Source organism: Carcharhinus amblyrhynchos, chromosome 11 (genome assembly GCF_965287045.1).
Source record: "Carcharhinus amblyrhynchos chromosome 11, sCarAmb.v2.hapA, whole genome shotgun sequence".
Lineage (NCBI taxonomy): Eukaryota > Metazoa > Chordata > Chondrichthyes > Carcharhiniformes > Carcharhinidae > Carcharhinus > Carcharhinus amblyrhynchos.
This window is the reverse complement of record NC_137334.1, coordinates 44,631,569-44,653,457: the sequence shown is the minus strand read 5'-3', so window position 1 is coordinate 44,653,457 and position 21,889 is coordinate 44,631,569.

The window sequence follows — 21,889 nt, the reverse complement described above, 5'->3', positions numbered from 1 at the left end:
TTTGGCCGCTTTAGTGCGGTAGTCAAAGTATCTGTTTGATGCCAGCGCTGATATGTATCATTTCTAATGTATTTATATATATCTCATGTTCATTGGTCAATGACCCACAAAAAGTGAAAGAAACAAAATAGGATAAGATGATAAATGAACAATTCCACACCATTTTGTAAAAAATCAGATGATCGGAGAAAATAAGATTATATACATATATAAATATATGCGCAGATATATATTTCAATTGATATTTGCATATAGCTATAGAATGTAAATGTATTTTACGACAATCATGTTAGGAATTCGAATTAATAATGACACTTTTGTTTTGTGTCCCACTCGGAAATTTGGAATATTGAATGTGAAGTTGATGAACAGAATGCTGATTGAACAGGCCGTGAATCGCTGGATAATAAAAAAGTCAAGATGTAACGTAATTGTAACGACTGTTTTTTTTACAACAATAAAAAGTGACAATACCATATCAAACTACGAATGCCAGGTTAAAAAAAAGAGAAAGATATGTTTCGCAGTTACTTGACGGCACACCCGAAATTTATCCTCGAGGTCATTGGAATGGTACATCTTTCAAGCAGGTGTTTGCCTCCAGCCTATCTCTGTTTACGAAGTGTCACGTAAGGACAATTGAACCAGCTGTTTGTAACGAAGGATGGATTAATTAAGTGACACCTTTCACTTTGATTGATGACTTTCTCACTCCATCAGAAGACTCCTGCAACATTCCACCGCACATAGTAGTACCTTGTCGACTTTGTACTGATTCCAGTGTTTCTGACATGCGACAGACAAGATATGCAAGAAGTACAAGATGTCTAGAAGACGGCCTACAAACTATGAATTTAAGATAAATCTTATTTGAGCTTTTATCTAGGACACATGGTTGTACAGATCCATTTTACGACACTGATTTTTTACTATTACCTGTTTAATTAGCTGACGTTTCTGTTATGCGGAATAGTCGGCGTAAACTTGATAGCAGCGGACTACTCAGGTAGTCATAGAAAAAGATGGGCGGCTGGTGGTGGGTAGAACCATAATGAACCTTGCCATTATAGGACTCCAATCAATATGAAAACGCAATCTCGAAATATGAAAGGAATTGAAAGCTTGCTTTCAAAATTAATAATTTGTGCGGTATTTGAAAACAAGTACGCAAATATGACATCAAATAAATCAGTTTAATGTAAAAAGTCAATTTCAGTTAGATAAGCAAGTTTACAAAACAGACGATCAGCCCATGAGGGCACATCTAGATATTCCAACTGCCTGTCTTTTAGCCATTATCACAACTTGCATTTGAAATATCAATAACTTGTGTTGATATCCAAAATGGCAATGAGATGATGAAGAGTTAAAGGAAAAAAACTGTGACAGAAAATTGACCATTTAACAATATTTTTGTTATATGGATCGTTCCATATTTAGATTTAAAGGGGGTGCACATTTCAGGACCACATCCCTTTCAGATCAACCTGCTTGTCAATTCCACATCAATTTCAAAACACCCAGCGATCTCTTTATATTGTCAAATTTAGCCAAGATTGAATAAAACGTCAATAACTTTTTAAATAAAAACTATTCAGACGAATCGATATAGAACGTAATTTGGAACAGCTTTAGATAGAGATGCAGTGTTTTTTTGCGTCTGGCCAGTAAATTGTACATTAATTTGGAAGCATCTTATGCTGCCAGTATTTTAAAATTACCAGCTTGCTCAGGCCAGACACTCAATTACAGCTCTGAAAACATATGCGAGGAGATGTTAAACAGTATGATTCCTCTACTTCACAATCCACTGAGTAGGTACAAAAAAACATTTTACTAAGCGCCACAGTGATGCAACACACTGGCCGAAGAGGTAACCTTTAAAACAACATTCGTTACCTGAGTTTTTAATTACTGTAATTTTGCCCATTCAAATTATAAGTTGATACGTTTAACAGATGATATACAACTACCTCAATTAGCATCAAATCGTTCATAATCGAAATCTAATGAGCTATACAGTGCGTATTAATCAATGACAACATAAGTATACACTTACATAAATAATAATTTACAATTATTTATGGAATATCATTGGGGGTTTATTACAGGAACAGCTGAACTCATGTATAACAAATATTCTTCTCCATATAGGTCTGCTGAAGTGAAGAAAGAAATGAGGTGAAACATGACAGAAACACATCGTTTAAATTGTTATTTTATCTGATTTTACACTCCAGTCATACAGCCCGTTTTTCATAGCAAAAGTTCACTTTTCAAATGGTAATTATAGCTATTGGGTCTGAACAGAGCAAAAAGAAACTATGCTTAATAAGGAATATGGGTATCAATTGCAAAACGAATGCACTTATCTTTCTGTGAACCTACTATTTATACCATTAGATTAATGAAAACAGCATTGAGGAATTCCCTCTCCAATTTCGTCTTATGGCGGGGAATATGATAAAAAAATGAATGTGACATAACGATAAGTCTTTTCTTTATTCTTCTTCTCTGTGGGAAGCATAAACACTTACTTTAAATGAATGGTTACAATCTGCAATTCTCGGGTGAACCGATCTCCCTATTTATGACGAGTGCTATCTCTGATTACTCTGCTAATCACGTTTTAGAGAGAAAACCTAGAAGTATTTAAAATGAAAAATGCAAGACGAAGACAAGAGCATATCGTAAGACTTCAAAATGTTTTAAAGTCACACCTTCAATCATGGAAACAAAATGAAAATATGAAATAAACAACATTACAACTATTCCAGTATATTCAAAGCAGATGGATGGAAAATAGTAAGTCCTCTTTGACTTTATTAGGGTTAATGTATTTATTTTATAATTAAAGAAAAGTTGATTAGAAACAAAAATGCATTAGTCACAATATTTCAAGCGCAACAATACTTAAACACTTCAAACGCCCTTTTATCTGAAACTTTACCCTATGGCTATTTTAGTAGCGACAATAGGGAGGATAACTAATCCTGTGCAAATTAACCACAAATAACACGGGTTACAGCAATGGTTTAAAATTGGGGTTCGAATGTGCAACGCTTCAAAACTCACACAATACTTTCAATTGTGACGATAAATAGGATTTTGCGAATAACGTTTACGAAATTTTATGTGTTTTTTTAAGTATACATGCAAAAGTTGTTTTACATCGCAACAAATAGATAAGGCTGCCCTCTACTGGATAGTCATTAATGAAATAGATTTTCCGTGAAATCAAACTAATGCAGGTTTAAAAGACGCACATATAATTGATATATGATACCTGCTTCTATAGAAACAATTCCGTGGATATTTTGTGATGTAACGGACAATGAGATAATGGATGAATGACGGAAAGATGCATAACGGACATAGGCGTTTCTTCTGCTCAAGGCAATTTAAGTAGTTCAGTTGGCTAAGCTGGTTGGGGTGAATGAATATGCAGTCTTGGCAGGTTCCAGGATGGGTCGTTGGTCCGCGAGAGGAATACAGTTAGGACACTACAACCTTATCAATGACTGCAATGGAAGGAAAATTCATCAGGAATATCTATTCCTCATTAGAATTCATCAGCTTGTATTGGAAATTAGTACAATATTAGAGCAATTATAGCATTAGCCTAGAAATCGAAGGGTTGTAAGATCAGCCACCCTCGTCCCCATCGGCCTATTTATGGGTTAATACCTTTCTGTCCTTCAGAAAGAACTGATATACTAACTCCATATGTTTATTTGTACATGTGACTCCAGTCCCCTATTATGGATTGACTTTTAATGTAAGTGTAAATTCATTCACTAAAGCTCAAAGATAGACTCATCATAAAATCATTATGGCATCAAAGGAGGCTGTATGGCCCATCAACTCCATACCAGCTCTCTGTAGAGCAATCCTGTGGTTCCCATTCCCCTGCTTTATCTCCATATTTTATTTCCCTCACGAGTACATACAAATCATATTTCAAATCATTTATCCTCCCCTTAGGCAGCAAATTTAGGTCATTAAAGTTCTTCCTCACATCTCCGCTGCATCTTTTGCCCCTATTCTTAAACCTGTACCCTCTAATTCTTGTACAAGCAACTGATGGGAAATGTTTTTTTCTCTCTTTTATCTAAACTTATCATTATCTTGCACATCTCAATCAAAACCCCCCTCAATCATCTTTGCTCCAAGGAGAACAACCGTTGGTAAGTAAAATCCCTTATCCTTGGAACCATTCTGGTAAATCTCCTCTGCACCCACTCAAGGATCTTCACAATCTTCTTAAAGTGTGGTGACTAGAATTGGATGCAATTATCTAGTGGTCAAATTAGAGCTTTATAAAGCTTCAGCATAACTTGCGTTTGCACTCTGTTAGGGAGATAATATAACTATTCTGCCAAAGTGTACTTCAATCTCTCACTCTTGAGAAAACCTGACGCAAGACTCCTTTCAGACAATGCCTTTAATACAAACTATATAGTAAGGGCCAGTTCTAATGTTCCAACTAATGTTTCACACTGGGGAAAGTTATGATTCAATAATTTTTCAAACAACTATAGTCAAGCTCCAGTTACAAGAAATTAACTTATATCAATCAGGGATGTATAGAAAAATAGAAATAATCTATGACCACTTACAGCTATTGATTAGGGTTACATCATGCATAGGATACAGGTGTCATCAGCCAAGCACAACATTGGCACAGCTACTTAATATGGTAACTGATCTAATCTATCACCAACTACAAATTGTCTTTAACATCATAGCTGATGCCTAGCTTGCAGTTATCAATCAGGGGATGAGGGGGATGAGGAAATGGCTGAGGTCTTGAGTAACTTTTTTGCTTCGGTCTTCACGGAGGAGGACACGAATAGTTTGCCAGGTGTTAACGATGGAAAGATGGTAGGAGTGGGGGGCCTGAATGAGATCATTGTTACTAGAGAGGCAGTGCTCAACAGACTAGAGGGACTGATGGTGGACAAGTCCCCAGGACCGGATGGAATGCATCCAAGGGTTCTGAAGGAAATGACGGAGGTGATAGTGGATGCCTTGGTGATTATTTTCCAAACCTCGCTGGATTCTGGGGAAGTGCCTGTAGATTGGAAAACGGCTAATGTTACGCCGCTGTTTAAAAAGGGTAGGAGGCAAAAGGCAGGGAATTATAGGCTGGTTAGTTTAACGTCTGTTGCAGGGAAAATGCTTGAATCCGTAATCAAAGAGAAAATAGCGAGGCATCTTGAGAAGAATTGTTTGATAGAGCAGACGCAGCACAGATTCGTTAAGGGGAAGTCGTGTCTGACGAGTTTATTGGAATTCTATGAGGATGTGTCTAGTGTGGTGGATAGAGGGGAACTGGTGGATGTGGTGTTTCTCGATTTTCAGAAGGCGTTTGATAAGGTGCCGCACAAGAGGTTGTTACAGAAGGTTAGGGGGCATGGAGTTGGGGGTAAGGTGTTAGCGTGGATAGGGGATTGGCTGTCAAATAGGAGGCAGAGAGTGGGTGTCAATGGGTGCTATTCGGATTGGCGGTTGGTGACAAGTGGAGTTCCCCAGGGATCGGTGCTGGGGCCTCAGCTATTTACCATTTATATAGATGACCTGGAGGAGGGAGCCAAGTGTAAGGTGTCGAAATTTGCTGATGACACAAAGATAAGTGGAACGGCAAATTGTGCAGAGGGTGTGGAAAGTCTGCAGAGGGATCTAGATAGGCTGAGCGAGTGGGCGAGGACCTGGCAGATGGAAAACAATGTTGGCAAGTGTGAGGTTATCCACTTTGGTAGGAATAATGGTAGGAAGGACTATTACTTACAGGGCGAAAAGCTGCAGCATGCTACAGTGCAGAGGGACCCGGGGGTCCTTGTGCATGAGTCGCAAAAACCCAGCCTACAGGTGCAGCAGGTGGTCAGGAAGGCAAATGGGATGCTGGCCTTCATAGCGACGGGGATTGAATACAAAAGTAGGGAGGTCTTGCTGCAACTGTACAGGGCACTGGTGAGGCCACAGCTGGAGTACTGTGTGCAGTTTTGGTCGCCGCACTTGCGCAAGGATATTTTGGCCTTGGAGGGAGTGCAGAAGAGGTTCACTAGGCTGATACCAGAGTTGAGGGGGTTGAGCTATGAGAAGAGGCTGAATAGACTGGGCTTGTACTCATTAGAGTTTAGAAGGACGAGGGGGGATCTCATTGAGACGTATAAGATGATGAAAGGGATGGATAGGGTAGAGGTGGAGAGGTTCTTCAAGCTCAGAAAGGACAGCAGGACTAGAGGGCACAGCCTCAAGATAAGGGGGGGCAGTTTAGAACAGATTTGAGGAGGAACTTCTTCACTCAAAGGGTGGTGAATCTCTGGAATTCTCTGCCCATTGAAGTGGTGGAGGCTACCTCGCTAAATATATTTAAGACACGGGTAGATAGGTTTTTGGTAGGCAAGGGGATTAAGGGTTATGGGGAGAAAGCGGGAAAGTGGAACTGAGCCACTTCAGATCAGCCATAATCTTATTGAATGGCGGGGCAGGCTCGAAGGGCTAGATGGCTTACTCCTGCTCCTATTTCTTGTGTTCTTATCTCCTCCATGTCCAATTTTTTGGAGCTAATTAATATTCTAAGACTAAGGAGGCCTCAATAAATAACAGACACTGTGTTCAAGTCTGTCATAAAATGTGTTACCTTTCCATGTTATCTTTAGATCAGTTGGTACTTTAAACAACTTCACATTGTTTTACAATTTGTGTGGAATAGCATCTGCAATGTTTCTGCATGAGAGCTAATGGCCCACCATTTTGTGCCCCTATTTGTGCTAAACTGCATCTTTTAACCCTTTCACTGAGTATAATTATTAGTATGGCTGCTGGTCCCCTTCATATTCAATACTCTGTTTATGAAGCCCAAGATTCAATGTATTTTGTCAATTACATAATATGTCTCACCATCTTGATAGATTGATCGAAGGTCTAAATCCCCAAGTCCTTTTGTCCTGACACAATCCTTAGAACTATACCATGAAGCGTGTACTGTTTCTGTTCATCCCTTATGACAAACTGCATCACCTCACACATCTCTGTATTAAATTCTATCTGCCACCTGTTTGCCCATCCTGCAAGCCTATTTATCTCCCATTGCAGGAAATTGGTATCTTCCTTCCTGTTTACTAAACCTTCAAGTTTGGTATTATTGGCATATCTTGAAATTTTACTCTATTCCTCTTTTCCAAATGATTTATGTATATCAAAATAAAAACACAGTTGACCTAATATTGAATCTTGCTCTCTATTATCCTCCAGCCTGAAAAACAACCATTTACCACAACTCGCTCATTTCTGTCCTTAAACCATATTTTCATCCAAGATCCTATTGCATGAGCCTCAATTTTGTTAACCAACCTTTTACGTAATATGTTGTCAAATGCTTTCTTAAAATCCAACACACATTGCATTCCCTTTATCAACTTTCTCTGCTACTTCATCAAAAATGTAACTAGATTAGTCAAGCATGATCTGCCTTTTACAAATCTGTGCTGGCTCTTCTTAATTAACATAAACTTGCCCAAGTGCCTGTTGAATTATTTTCTTGATTATTTCTAAAATTTTATTCACCACTAATGCTAAACTGACTGATTTGTAGTTAGTAGGAATGCTTTGACACACTTTCCTGAATAAAGATGCCAAATTTGCCACCATCCCATCCTCTGGCACCTTCCCATATCGAGAGAAGACTGCAATCTTCGCCCCCACTGCTTTAAAAACCTGGGATGTAAGCCTACTCGACCAGATAACTTTCCACTCTTAAGTACAGCCAGTCTTTATATTACATCCTGCTTATCAATTCACAGCCTTTCCATTACCTGTACCACCTTCACTTCTACTGATATTTTGTCAATATCATCTTCCTTAGTAGGGACTGATTCAAAATATTCTAGCCTTGTCCTGTGGTTCTGAGTATATAACACTGTCTTTGACCCTAATAGGATTCACCCCTTCAACTCTTGCTACCACTTATTATTTACATGCTGGTAGAAGATCTTTGGGTTTCCTTTTGTGTTAACTGACATTCTATTCTCATACTTGCTTTGCCGGTCTTATTTTCTTCTTCACTTGCCTTCTCAACGTACTGGATTTGGCTGGTTCTCACTTGAAGTATTCTTTTGCTGCATATCTTAATTCTCTGTTTTTGTTTCCTCATATTCTCCATCTATCTCCTCTGTCTCCAAGAAGTTCTGACTTTGTTTCCCCCATCTTTTCTCATGGATTCTAGGAATGGATACTAATAATATTTCAATAATAATATATTTAGTAATAATATGTTCAAAAATTATGGAGATACAGAATCAGTTTATAATATCTCATGGCCAAATAGCCCATTGTCACTAACCATCCATCTCACATATAAAGAATATGCAATTGGGTTATATCAAAACAGCAACCTGCATCTCAAGTTATATCTCAGTAAGATTCAATGCCTTCAGGAGAGAAGGGGATAATTGGTTGCAAAATGTTGTGACAAGCAAATAATTTATTTTCGGGCTGTGATATTGTTAGTGGTACATTTGTTATCAGGCAAAACTTTAAATTATGTATTCTAATAAGCATACATTAAGAATACTTGTTAAAAGTAATAATGATCCACATCATTAATTACTTCCAAGTTTTACACAGGATATTGGAAATAAGGAATAGAATTAAGCAATTCAGCCCCTTGAGCCTGCTCCACCATTCAATTAGATCATGGCTTTCTACCTTATCGCCATTTTCCTGAACTATTCCCATTTCCCTTCATGTCTTTACTAGCTAGAAATCAGTTGATCTCTGTCTTGAACACACTCAATGATGAAGCCTCCACAGCCCTATTGCGTAGAGAATTCCAAAGGTATACCAGCCTCCGAGTGAAGAAATTCATCCTCACCTCAGTCTTAAATGGCCGTCCTGTTATTCTGAAACAGTGCCCCCTGATTTTAGACTCCTCAGCCATGATAAAACATCTTTCCTGATCTATCTTATCAAGCTCTGTGAGAATTTTGTATTTTTCAATGCGATCATCTCTCGTTCTTCTAAACTCTAAAGAATACAGGCTCAGTCACCTCATAGGACAATCCCACCATCCCAGAGATTAGTCTGATGAACCTTCATTGCACCCTCTATGGCAAATATATCCTTCTCTTCCTTAGATAAGGAGACCAAAACTGGAGCAATACTCCAAATGTGGTCTCACCAAAGCACTGTACAATTGTATCAAGACATTTTAAAACATTTGTTCATGGGATGTCAATGTCACTAAAGGCTGAAAGACATCTTTACTTTTGTACTCAAATCCTCTTTTTAATTGCTTGTTGCTCATGCATGCTAGCTTTTAGGACACTCAGTTTCCTTTGGACAACAACACATGCCAAATTTTAGTTTACAAAATGTATAATAAACATATAAGTTATGTAGTTCTGATAAATTTTGTAATAAATAAATTTTATAAAAAATGAAAGATACAGAAACGTATCACTAAACAAAATTAATTACAAACTAGAGAGTTGTTTTTCTATGCAAACTATTTGAAGGACAATAAAGCACTGATCCTATCTGAACTATTGTAGTACATCTTACCATCTTTCCCCTTCCCTCAATGCCCCTATTGACCACAGGCTTTTCAGTCAGTTATCTACATCCTTCTAATCTCAAAATTACTGATGCAAACATATATCTCATTGATGGTTAGGGTCACAGAAGTCAAAAGGTCATGCTGTCTTGTGTGATCATTTCACTTAAGTAAAATAAGCCTTACTTATTCCACTCTCATATCCCTTTCATCTTTCTTTGATCTCGTTATCTTTTCTAGATGCCTTCAATCCTTTCAGTTTCTCTTTATTTTTCCAATCTGTCTTAAAGATAATTATACTGCAGGTAAATACACTAGAGGTTCGCTGGTCCTTCATATGTACATTTAACTAAGAAGTGTGTATCAGTTGATAAATCAGCCATGTAGACAGTATAGGTACGGTTAAGTGTAATTTTGTCCTCAATTAGCAGCCTCATTGAGGTCACTGGGTAGTGAGCAGGAGCAGGAACATTCGCTGGTATCAGCTGAAGGATGCTGAGGCCAATTATGTTGTCCACACAGCAATGCCAGTTATAGAATCATACAATTATATAACCATACAGTGCAGAAGAGGCCTTTTGACCCATTGAGTCCACACTGACAGATTAGAAACACCTAAATGCCCATTTACTCCCGTCTGCCAGCACTTGGCTCATAACCCTGAATGTTATGGTGTGCAAAGTGTTCATCCAGATACTTTTTAAAGGATGTGAAGAAACCTGCCTCCCTCCCAGGCACCATTCTCTAGATAAGAAAGCTTTTTCTCACATTCCCCCTAAACCTCCTGCCTCTCACCTTGAACCAATGTCCCCTTGTGACTGACCGTTCAACTAAAGGGAACTGCTGCTTCTCATCCACTCTGTCCATGTCTCTCATTATCTTGTACACCTCAGTCTGTCGCCCCTCAGTCTTCTCTGCTCCAATGAAAACAACTCAAGCCTATGCGGCCTCTCCTCATAACTTAAAAGTTCCACCCCAGGGAGCATCCTGGTGAATCTCCTTTTCACCCCTCCAGCGCAATCACATTCTTCTGATAATGTGGTGACCAGAACTGCACACAGTACTCCAGCTGTGGCCTCACCAAAATTCTATACAACTCCAACATGACCTCCCTGCTTTTATAATCTATGTAAGAAGTCTGACAACACCAGGTTTAAGTCTAACTGATTTATTTGATAGTGAAACACTATCAAATAAATCAGTTGGACTTAAACCTGGTGTTGTCAGGCTTCTTACTGTGTTTACCCCAGTCCAACGCTGGCATTTCCACATCATTTATAATCTATGCCTTGATTGATAAAGGCAATATTCCAAATGTCTTTTTCACCACCCAGCATGCCCTTCTGCCTTCAGAGATCTATGGACAAACACGCCAAGGCCCCTTTGTTCCACAGAACTTCTTAGTGTCCTACCATTCACTGATTACTTTCTTGTCAAATTACTCCTTCCAAAGTGCATCACCTCACACTTTTCCAGGTTAAATTCCATCTGCCACTTATCTGCCCTTTTGACCTTTCTGTCTATGTCTTCTTGTAGCCCAAGACATTCCATCTCACTATTAACCACCAGTCCAATCTTTGCATCATTAGCAAACTTAATAATCCTACCTGCCACATAGTCATCAAGGTCATTTATATAAATGACAAATAATAGGGAGCGCAACACAGGTCCCTGCGGTACGCCACTGGATACTGACTTCCAGTTACTAAAGCAGCCTTCTGTTGTCACCGTCAGAAGTCTTCTACAACTGAGCCAATTTTGAATACGCTTTCTCAAGTTACCCTGTACTGCACGTGAATTTATTTTCTTTACAAGTCTCCCATGTGGGATCTTGTTAAAGGCTTTGCTGAAATCATAAACTACATTGACTGTGCTACCCTCATCTACACACCTGATCACCTCCTCAAAAAATTCAATCAAATTTGTTAGCATGACCTCCCTCTGACGAAGCCATGCTAAGTCTCCCTGATCAAGCTTTGCCTCTCCAAGTAGAGATAGATGCTCTCCTCCAGAAGTTTCTCTAATAGTTTCTCTACCACTAAGTGACGTGAGACTCACTGCCTTTAGTTCCCTGGTTTATATCTATGACCCTTCTTAAATAGAAGAACCACATCAACTGTTTTCCAGTTGTCTGGCACCTCCCCTGTGGCCAGGAAATAATTGAAAATTTGGGTCACAGCCCCTGCAATCTCCTCCAGTTGAGATCTGCTGACAGATTTTGTGACTGAATCTGAGGCTTTCCTGATCTGTATTGGTCTGTACTACAACATTTACTCAGGAAGAAGTCAGGAAAAATAAGTGTCCTGGTGAATCAAATGAGGTTTTAAACAAATAACACAGAAGAAGACTTCAGAAGAGAGTAAAATTATAAATCACTAAGAGAAAACTCAAAGCTCAAAATTTGTATTTTGAAGACAGTTAAGTTCAGAGAAATGTTGCGAACAATGATTTTAAATATGAAAGAGAAATAACATATTTATTGAATGGTTGGGAGTTGTGTTGAGGAGACTGACCTGATAAGATCCTGGGATGTGCTCTATAGAGTAGAGCACTGAAATTAAGCAGATTGTACCAGGAAAGGACACAGGGTTTGATAACAGTTAATGGCGTATGAGTGACAAAGGCTACACGAAGGAAAAATAGTAAGTTAAAATTACAGGCATTATATCTGAATGCATGAAGCATTTATTTCAAGATAGATAGATTAATGGTACAAATAAAGACAAATAGGTTTGATTTAATCACCATTACTGGGATGTAGTTGCAGGGTGACTAAGGTTGTGAAACAAGTATTCCAGGGTACTTGACTTTTAGAAAAAGTTAGGCAAAATGGGGGTAGCCCAGATATTAACAGGTAAGATAAAAGTAGTGAGAAAGGATCTTAGCCCAGAAAATCACGATGCAGAATGTTTATGGGTGGAGCAAAGAAACAACAAAGGGGCAAATACATTGGTAGAAGTGATTTACAGGCCAAAATTGTCCTGCTGTTCCTGCTGGTGGGATCTGTTGTTCCCACTGACAGTGGCCCCATTGCTGTGGGTTCCCCGGCAGTGGAGGGTACAAACAATGAGAAAAGCCATTGACAACATTGAGAATGATAAAAATAACTTGGAGGGTAATTTCATGGAATGTTTTTAAGACAGATTTCCAGAACAATACATCAAGGAACATATAAGGGAACAAGCTAATTTAGATTGAGTATTGTATTATGAAGCTAGTAATCTTATGGACAAGGAATCTCTGGGAAAGAATGATAACATTTCCTTTTAAGTTTGAGAGAAACTAGGGCCTTAAGTTTAAACAAAGCCAATTATGGAAGTTTGGGAGGGAAGGTGGCTGAGGTAAATTGGGAAATTGGACTTAATAGATATGATGAAATTTTAGTAATCAAAAAAACATTTAAATAAATAATTTATAATTCTCAATTAATATATATACTATTAAGGAATAAAATCTCCAACAGAAAAGTCCATGGTTAATCATAGAAGTGAAGGGTAGTACTAATCCTAGATTGATTGAAGAAGCTTACAATGTTGTCAACAAATGGAGTAAGCCTTATGATTGAATGAGTGTTAAAATCTGTAAAAATGGCTAAGAAATTGATAAAAAGGGAGAAAATAGATTTGAGAGAAAACTAGCAAGAAATATAGAAACAGTTTGTAAGAGCTTTTACAAATGTGAAAAAGAAAAGATGAATGAAAATAAACAGGGGAACCTTTGAGGCAGGGGCAGGATAAAATATAATGTGAAATAAGGAAATGACAGAAATTTAAAACAAATATTTTGTGTCTGTGTATTCACAATAGAAGATACAAAGGATGTTCCAGAACTTGTGGGGAACCAATAGTTTAATGAAAATGAGGAATTTAAAGTAATTAATATTAGTAAATCACTAGTCCAGGAAAAATCAATAGAACTAAGGCCAACAAATATTCTGATGGCTTTCACATTAGGCTTTGAAAAGAGTTAGCTTCAGAAATAAAAGAAGCATTGATTTTGATCTTTTAGAATTCGCTAACATTTAAGATGTTCCCGTGGTTTGGAAGGTGACAAATGTAGCTCTGAGATTCAAGAAAGAAGGAAGAGAGAAAACACAAAACTTTAGGCCAGCTAATAGGCAAGATGTCACAATTCATTATTAAGATATATTAACAGGCCAAATGGAAAATCACAGCATTATTAGTCAATATCCGCATAGTTTCATCAAAGAGAAATTATGTTTGACATATTTGAGTTTTTTGAGAGTGTACATAACAGTAGACAAAGGGGAACCAGTTGATATATATATTTGGCTTTTCAGAAGTCTTGCAAATAAATTGCCTCACAAAAGGTTATTACACAAGATTAGGACTTATGGACTCAGGGGCAGTATGTTAGCATGAATTAATTATCGATTAATGAACAGAAAACAGAAATTAGGAAGAGTTATGTAATCTTCCAGAAGGCAGGGAATGCCACAACTAGCAATATTTGGGTCTCAGCAATCTATGTCAATCACTTATCTATGGGGACCAAATGTAATATATCCAAGTTTATTGACGATACATGACTGGATGGGAAAATAACCTGTGAAGATGATACAATGATACTGTAAAGGAATATAGACTGGTTAAGTGTGTGGATAAGGTTGACAGAGTGTAATCTGGGAAACAAGAAATTATCCACTTTGGTAGGAAGAATGGAAAAGAAGATTTTTTTAAAAGGTGAAAGACAAATAAATGTTGGCATTCAGAATGATTTGGGGTCATTGTACATAAGTTATGGAAAGTTAACAGGTAGGTACATAAGAACATAAGAAATAGGAGCAGGAGTAGGCCATCTAGCCCTTCGAGCCTGCCCCGCCATTTAATAAGATCATGGCTGATCTGAAGTGGATCAGTTCCACTTTCCCGCTTTCTCCCCATAACCCTTAATTCCCCTGTCTATCAGAAACCTATCTACCCTTGACTTAAACATATTTAGTGAGGTAGCCTCCACCACTTCAACGGGCAGAGAATTCCAGAGATTCACCACCCTTTGAGTGAAGAAGTTCTTCCTCAACTCTGATCTAACCTGCCCTTCCCCCTTATCTTGAGGCTGTGTCCTCTAGTCCTGCTATCCTTTCTAAGTGGGAAGAATCTCTCTACCTCTACCCTATCCATCTCCTTCATTATCTTATTCTTCTCTAATAAGCTCCCCCCTCATCCTTCTAAACTCCAACGAGTACAGACCCAGTCTATTTAGTCTCTCTTCATAGGCCAAACCCCTCATCTCCGGTATCAGCCTAGTGAACCTCCTCTGCACTCCCTCCAAGGCCAATATATCCTTCCGCAAGTGCGGCGACCAAAACTGCACACAGTAATCCAGCTGCAGCCTCACCAGTACCCTGTACAGTTGCAGCAAGATCTCCCTACTTTTATATTCTATCCCCCTCACCATAAAGGCCAACATTCCATTTGCCTTCTTGATCACCTGCTGCACCTGCTGACTGGGTTTTTGCGACTCGTGCACAAGGACCCCCAGGTCCCTCTGCACCGTAGCATGCTGCAGCTTTTCGCCTTTTAATTAATAATCCTTCCTACTATTATTTCTGCCAAAGTGGATAACCTCACACTTGGTAACATTATACTCCATCTGCCAGGTCCTCGCCCACTTGCTCAGCCTATCCAGATCTCTCTGCAGACTTTCCACACCCTCCACGCAATTTGCTTTTCCACTCGTCTTCGTGTCATCATCTTTGTATCATCAGCAAATTTTGTCACCCCACACTCAGCTCCCTCCTCCAGATCATCTATATAAATGGTAAACAGTTGAGGCCCCAGCACCGATCCCTGCGGCACTCCACTAGTCACCAACCGCCAACCAGAATAGCATCCATTGATTCCAACTCTCTGCTTCCTATTAGACAGCCAATCCTCTATCCACGCTAATACCTTACCCTCAACTCCGTGCACCCTAACCTTCTGTAGCAACCTTTTGTGAGGCACCATATCAAACGCCTTTTGGAAATCTAAAAACACCGCATCCACTGGTTCCCCTCTGTCTACCGCACTAGTCACATCCTCATAGCAATCCAATAAATTCGTCAGACATGACTTCCCCTTAACGAATCCGTGCTGCGTCTGCTTGGTCAAACCATTCTTTTCTACGTGCCTCGCTATTTCTTCTTTGATGACGGATTCTAGCATTTTTCCAACAACAGACGTTAAACTAACCAGCCTATAATTCCCTGCCTTTTGTCTGCTATATTTTTTAAACAGCGGCGTAACATTAGCCATTTTCCAATCTTCCGGCACTTTCCCGGAGTCCAGTGAATTTTGATAAATAATTACTAAGGCATCCACTATCACCTCTGCCATTTCCTTCAGAACCCTGGGATGCATTCCATCCGGTCCTGGGGACTTGTCCACCTTCAGTCCCATTAGTCTATCAAGCACTACCTCTCCTGTGATATTAGTCTATCAAGCACTACCTCGCTAGTGATAAGATACAGCAAGCACTTAATAAGGTCTTTGAGAAAATATCAGGAGCTAGTATCAGAGTATAATTTGCTGAAATGATGTAGGAACTGGAGTGGTACTATATACAGTATTTGTTTCTTTAGCTAAGGAAGATTGCAGTTACCTCAAAAAGGGTGCTGCGGAGATTGACTAGATTAATTCCTGGGGTGTAAGTTCTATCTTATGGGAGCGTGAATACGGATATATACTCTGACAAAAAGTTATCCAGACTTGGAAAGTTAGCTCTCCACAGATGCTATCAGACCTGCTGAGATTTTCCAGAATTTTCTGTTTTTGCTTCCGATTCCAGGAACCACAGTAACTTTATTTTTACACTTTGTGGAATGACCTATATACTCTCTGGGCTTTAGAAAAATAAGAGGTATTCTCAATTCTTTGAGGGCTTGAGAAATGCAGAGAGGCTGTTTCCATTAGTTGAAGAGTCTAAGACCCATTGTTACAAGAAAGGGGTCGGCCATTTAGGACTGAGATGAGAAATGTCTTCATTCAGAGCATTGTGAATATTTGGAATTTTCTATTCCAGGGGCTTGTGGATGTTCAATTGATATGTATGTTCCATGTGGGGATTGATAAGACTTTTGGGCATTAAGTTTGAATTAAGGATATAGGGAAAGGATAATAAGTTCAGCCACAATCTTATTGAATGGCAATGTAGCTTAATGTACCCTATGACCTACTTTGGCTTTTATTTCTTATTTTCATATGCTAAAGCTTTTCACTTATCTATAATATTGGTGAATATCACCAGAAGTATTCAGCATAAGTGAAGCTGTTCAATAAATCATATAAGGTGTAATCTTCCAAGTTCACATTGGAACCACACATTGGAAATTTGATCATCTGTTACACATGTATTTCCATTTAAATGAATGGTGAAAAATTTGTATTTAATGTGCAGTAGCTGCCAAGAGTCACCAGAGGTTTTGGTTGACCAGGAAGCTGTCCATCAGTTACTACTGCCATTGGCATACTGGAGATGTTTAAAGTTGACAATCAGCCTGCTTGGCCAGCTCCATTAAACAAAAACTACTTATTTTTTATATTTAGAGCTTTATCTCTAATGTAATACTCACCACTACGGGCAACACAAGCTTGATGAGAACTGCATAATTAATAACAGGAGAAGTTGAATTTTAAGATCGACATACATGCATATAAAAGTGACCTAGAAACAATAATGTTCCTTTTGATCAACACTTTAATTCTTCACATTTGTAACGTTTATTTCAATTCTTCATCTGATCTCTTTTTTCCTGTTCTACATCTAACATTTACATGGAAGAGCTGGAAGATATTGAATTCAACTTCTGTAAGTAAATAAAAAAATGGTGGTTTGTTATGATGTGCTCTTTTGTGTCAGGAAAAGAAAAGGCAATTATTTTGCAGAGAAATATTCAGATTTATGTTGGTATTAGATATTTGAAAAAAAATTACCATATAGTGTGAAAACAAATCAAGTGTTGTTGTGTCAGATAGTTAGTTGTCATCTTGCCATCATTCATTGAATAGTTTAATTATTTCTGATCAATTTTCATCCCATGATATTTGAAGGTGCTTAATCCTTGCTGGAATATGGTCTGGCAGGGGCCAGTCATTTTCTAGTCCCTTATCCAACTGGCAAGTTATTCATGACGTTATAATACAAGTGTCAACAGACTATTCCATCATGGGGCATAATAGCTGAACCCAATTCTATTTTCAACCTTTCAGACATCACCTCTTCCAACAAAGTTACTTTGAAACAGTGAGGACTGGGAACACAAACCTAGAGATCTGTAGCCAATCGGAGAACTGACTAATGACATGAGCTGAGAGGAACTAACTGAACATGGGAAATGAATTGAACTGAGGCCTTTTTCAACAATTCAGTTTAGCTATTTACCATTTGAACTCACTAAACCATTAAAGAATCCTAATACCTTATTTTTACTGTATTCAGCAACTTACATGGCATGCAGAATTGAGACATGGCCATCAAGAGATGTTAGCATTATAGTGCTCTTCTCAATTCTGAAAATATGGTTGCATGGCAATAGGGTCAGATTGTGTTCTTGCCAGATGCACTACTAACACAGAATCAACTCCTGAAAAGATGGTTTGGAGTTGGAAATGTTAATGTTGGACCAGATAATTGTAAATATTGGAATAGTTTTGGCACCAATGTTACAGTGTATAAAGAGTGCATGAAAGACAAAATGCCAAATTTTCCTTTCCAGGTCTGTTAAACCATATAACAGGCCAAAAAACTGTTTCAGAAGTAACAAAGTTAAATACTGCAGCGATCCAACATAGATAAACTGCAAAGGTATCAATTTGTTCCAAATTGAGCATACTTTCCCAACAATACTTTCTGCAGAGTGTACAGCAGAGAATGACTGGAATCCAAATTAAGATTTTGCCTACCATGGATTGAGGTGCAGAGGGGATGGAGGAATGAAGAAATTTAACTGCAATTGGTTACGAACAATCCAACAATTTAAGGAGGGGAGAGCTTTGTGGAGAGGATTAGTCAACCTGTTGAGAGAGGGGAAGCTTTATACATGAGGGTTCAAATCATAGTTATAATATTATTGTTCAATTCCTATAGTTATAATTTATGTTAATAGTTTGAGAGGCTAGTGATGTTGCAGTGACCACTCAAGGAGGCAATCCTTTGGATATCAATCTGATGTACCCAGTATTTTGGCTAGAGGTGTTACAATATAAAGGAGCCTATTCCAGATTGCCCTTGTTTCACCAGCTGATCTTCACATTGGAAAGGTTTGTCTGTAAACAACAATCGACTATGATAGACTATATACCTAGTAGCATCTTCTTCATTCATTGCACAATATGTTTTGCACACACACACAGACATGCGCAACACACACACATAATAGGAGTATAGTTGATTTTGATGGCATATCCTTTCTCCAAAATACAGGCTGCCAAGGTGGCAACCAGGCTGGCTGGGCCAACTTAATTGTGGCAGAGGCTCTGCCAAGTAATGGCAAAACCTCCTCCAGTTAGGTTGGAGGGTGAAAGGGACTGATCCCACAGCTGTCATCAATGGAAGGCAGTTAGGCTCATCAACCAGCCAATAGACACCCATTAACCCTTTAGGAATTAATGGAGGTCATATAGCTTTTGCAGGTTTTTCCTGTCTGGTCTGCCAGCAGCCTCCTAGTGGAGTGGGGGAGAGGGTGAGGGGACAATGCCCGCCATCTTCATTGTCAAGGAACTCTCTTCTTATATAGGTGCTGTTAACTTTGATTTGGGAGCTGCATTAATAATGAAAAAACTTGTAGATCTCCTGTCTTTACCAAAAGCTCAAAGATGAGTAATCCATTGTTTAACTTTTCTGCCTTCGCATTCTGATCTTCTGAAATAAAAAAGTTTGAACTGTAAATATTCCAGGTATGTTTGAATTACCTTTACTTTAGGGTTGTTAATCAGTTTCTCAATCAGATGTTTCCATTTAATTTGCATTTAACACTTCAATCCCCAACCGACAAGCACTCCAAAAACCTTAGAAGTTATATCTCTGAAACATGGAATCAAATCGTCACAACAATTGCTTAAGGACTTATGGTTCACTAATGCTCTGAGCCAAAATTAACATGCACAACTGTGTAAAATGTGTAAATTAATTCTGAATGAGAGGTTGGGGTACATCCATTTGTGAAGTAAATTAAGTTCCCAATTAGAAACCAGTGAAGGCCTCACTTTGCACAACCTCTTAATGATCTAAATACACATGGGTCAGAAAAGACTGAAATAGCCATAAGAAAGCCATGAATAAAATTAAGTTTGAAAATAATGTTCAACAGATGGTAACAATATTCCAAATCATAAAATAGAATTCAATAGTTTAGCGGGATAACATTGCACAAACCTTTACTATTTTCTGATATAATCTCTATGATTGTAGGTAATAATCGAAGTTATACATCAATTTTAAAAAACTCGTCAGTCAGAAATTCCTTGGGTTCAGGTGCAGAATTTGAAGTTGAATCAGGAAATCCCTCCTACAGGGCTGATTGACAAGATGTCTGAGAACCAGGGCTTAAGAATCAATAATGAGTCAACAGAAATAAATATGAGGAGAAATGTAGAATGTGCTACTCACCTCTATCACCCATTTTCCCTTATTGCACAAAATTAGGACCTAGAGGTTTTTCCTTTGCTATTCAAAAACATTTTCAAAAAGTAATCTGACTGTTGAAAGTGTTGATCATTCTTCCACATTAACTACTACTTGTATTTCACTGTTTTTCAAATTGCCTGTAATTTTCTATAAAGTTGTTAGGACTGCCTAGTTTATGTTTTTTGTAAATGACTAATCTACAGGCAAAACAATCAGAACGTCTCAAAGGTTTTCATGAACAAATTGAATCCATTAACATATAGATGTGACATGATGGATTGTGAGGCGGGGTTAGCATGGGAGCTTACATTAGGATGGTACCTGATGCATTCCCTCTGCCAGAGAAGTTTCTCAGCAGTAGGCAGAGAGCTGGATCTGTTGCCTGCTAAATGGAAGTGGGCAGTCAATTGAGATGCCAGAGTTCTGCCAACGATGGGCTGCCTGCCATCTGCTCATTGCATATGGAGGGCAGCGGTTTCATGGAGGCATCATTCCTCTGGCCATCTGGGCGTCCTTTGGAGCAGGAGGTCCTATGCCCCAAAGAAGGGGCTGTAGGGAGGAGAGGCGTTCCTTGTGGACCAATACTCCATCCAGAGAAGTTTCCCCTCCATCTTGATGGGGTTGTCCCCTGCAGCCATCTGGAATAATAAGTTAAAATTTCTCTTCACATACACCCCCAGATGTTTTCCAAGCTACTTCAATATCGTCCCCCTCTCATAATGGGACTGCCAAGGCTTCAGAGCTGTCAACACCCTAATTTTAGCAACATTCACATTGCTTGGCATCCTTTTCTGGTCAGTGAACCTGGAGGTGGAATTAGCATGCTGATTCAGGGAATGTTGCTGAACTTCTAGCAACTGCTTGCTTGGACCCCCATTGCTTTCCAACGTTCAGATCCAGAAGCTTGTAGTAAAATCAAGCCCAATGTGTATGTGGCTAGACAATACCAGCAAATATCAGTCTCTTGTATGTCTGGAGATTTCTGTGATACTTAGATGTCTGAATTAGCAGACAAAGTTAGCAGTGCAAAGCCAAAACTTGGGAGCAAACAACAAGCACTTAGGAGGAGATTCTAAGGAGCCAAAGAAAGATAAGAAAGACACAGTTTTTGGGATAGTTCTTGGGATTGTGAACTTCCACAAATTGTTTAATATAAAACCTAAACCAGACAATATTGGAATGTAGACAATGCCTTGTCAACTGACTCAAGGACAGCTTCTTACTTACTGCCATCAGACTTTTGAATGGACCTATCTCGCATTAAATTGATCTTTCTCTACACCTTAACTACGACTGTAACACTACATTCTGGATGCTGTCCTTTCCTTCTAAATGAACAGAACACTTTGTCTGTATAACACACAACAAACAATACTTTTCACTGTATACTAATACATGTGATAATAATAAATCAAATCAAAAAGCCTATATGACTTGCAATGTATAAATATTGTATGGTTCCTGAGCTAGGGAGTCAACCCCAGAGTTCTTCGTTGAGGTTGTGCTCTCCCAACACATTGGCTAATAAATGAACATCCTGTACTGGGCCTCCTGAGATTATTTTGCATAATAATATGCTCCACACAATTGGCGTCATGAACAGGATACTTGTATCAGATAATCAGAATGGCTGTGCAAAAAGGGGCAGTATATTTTATCTACCACAAGTAGTTAGTGCTGGAAGCTTGTCTGAAAACGCTCTGG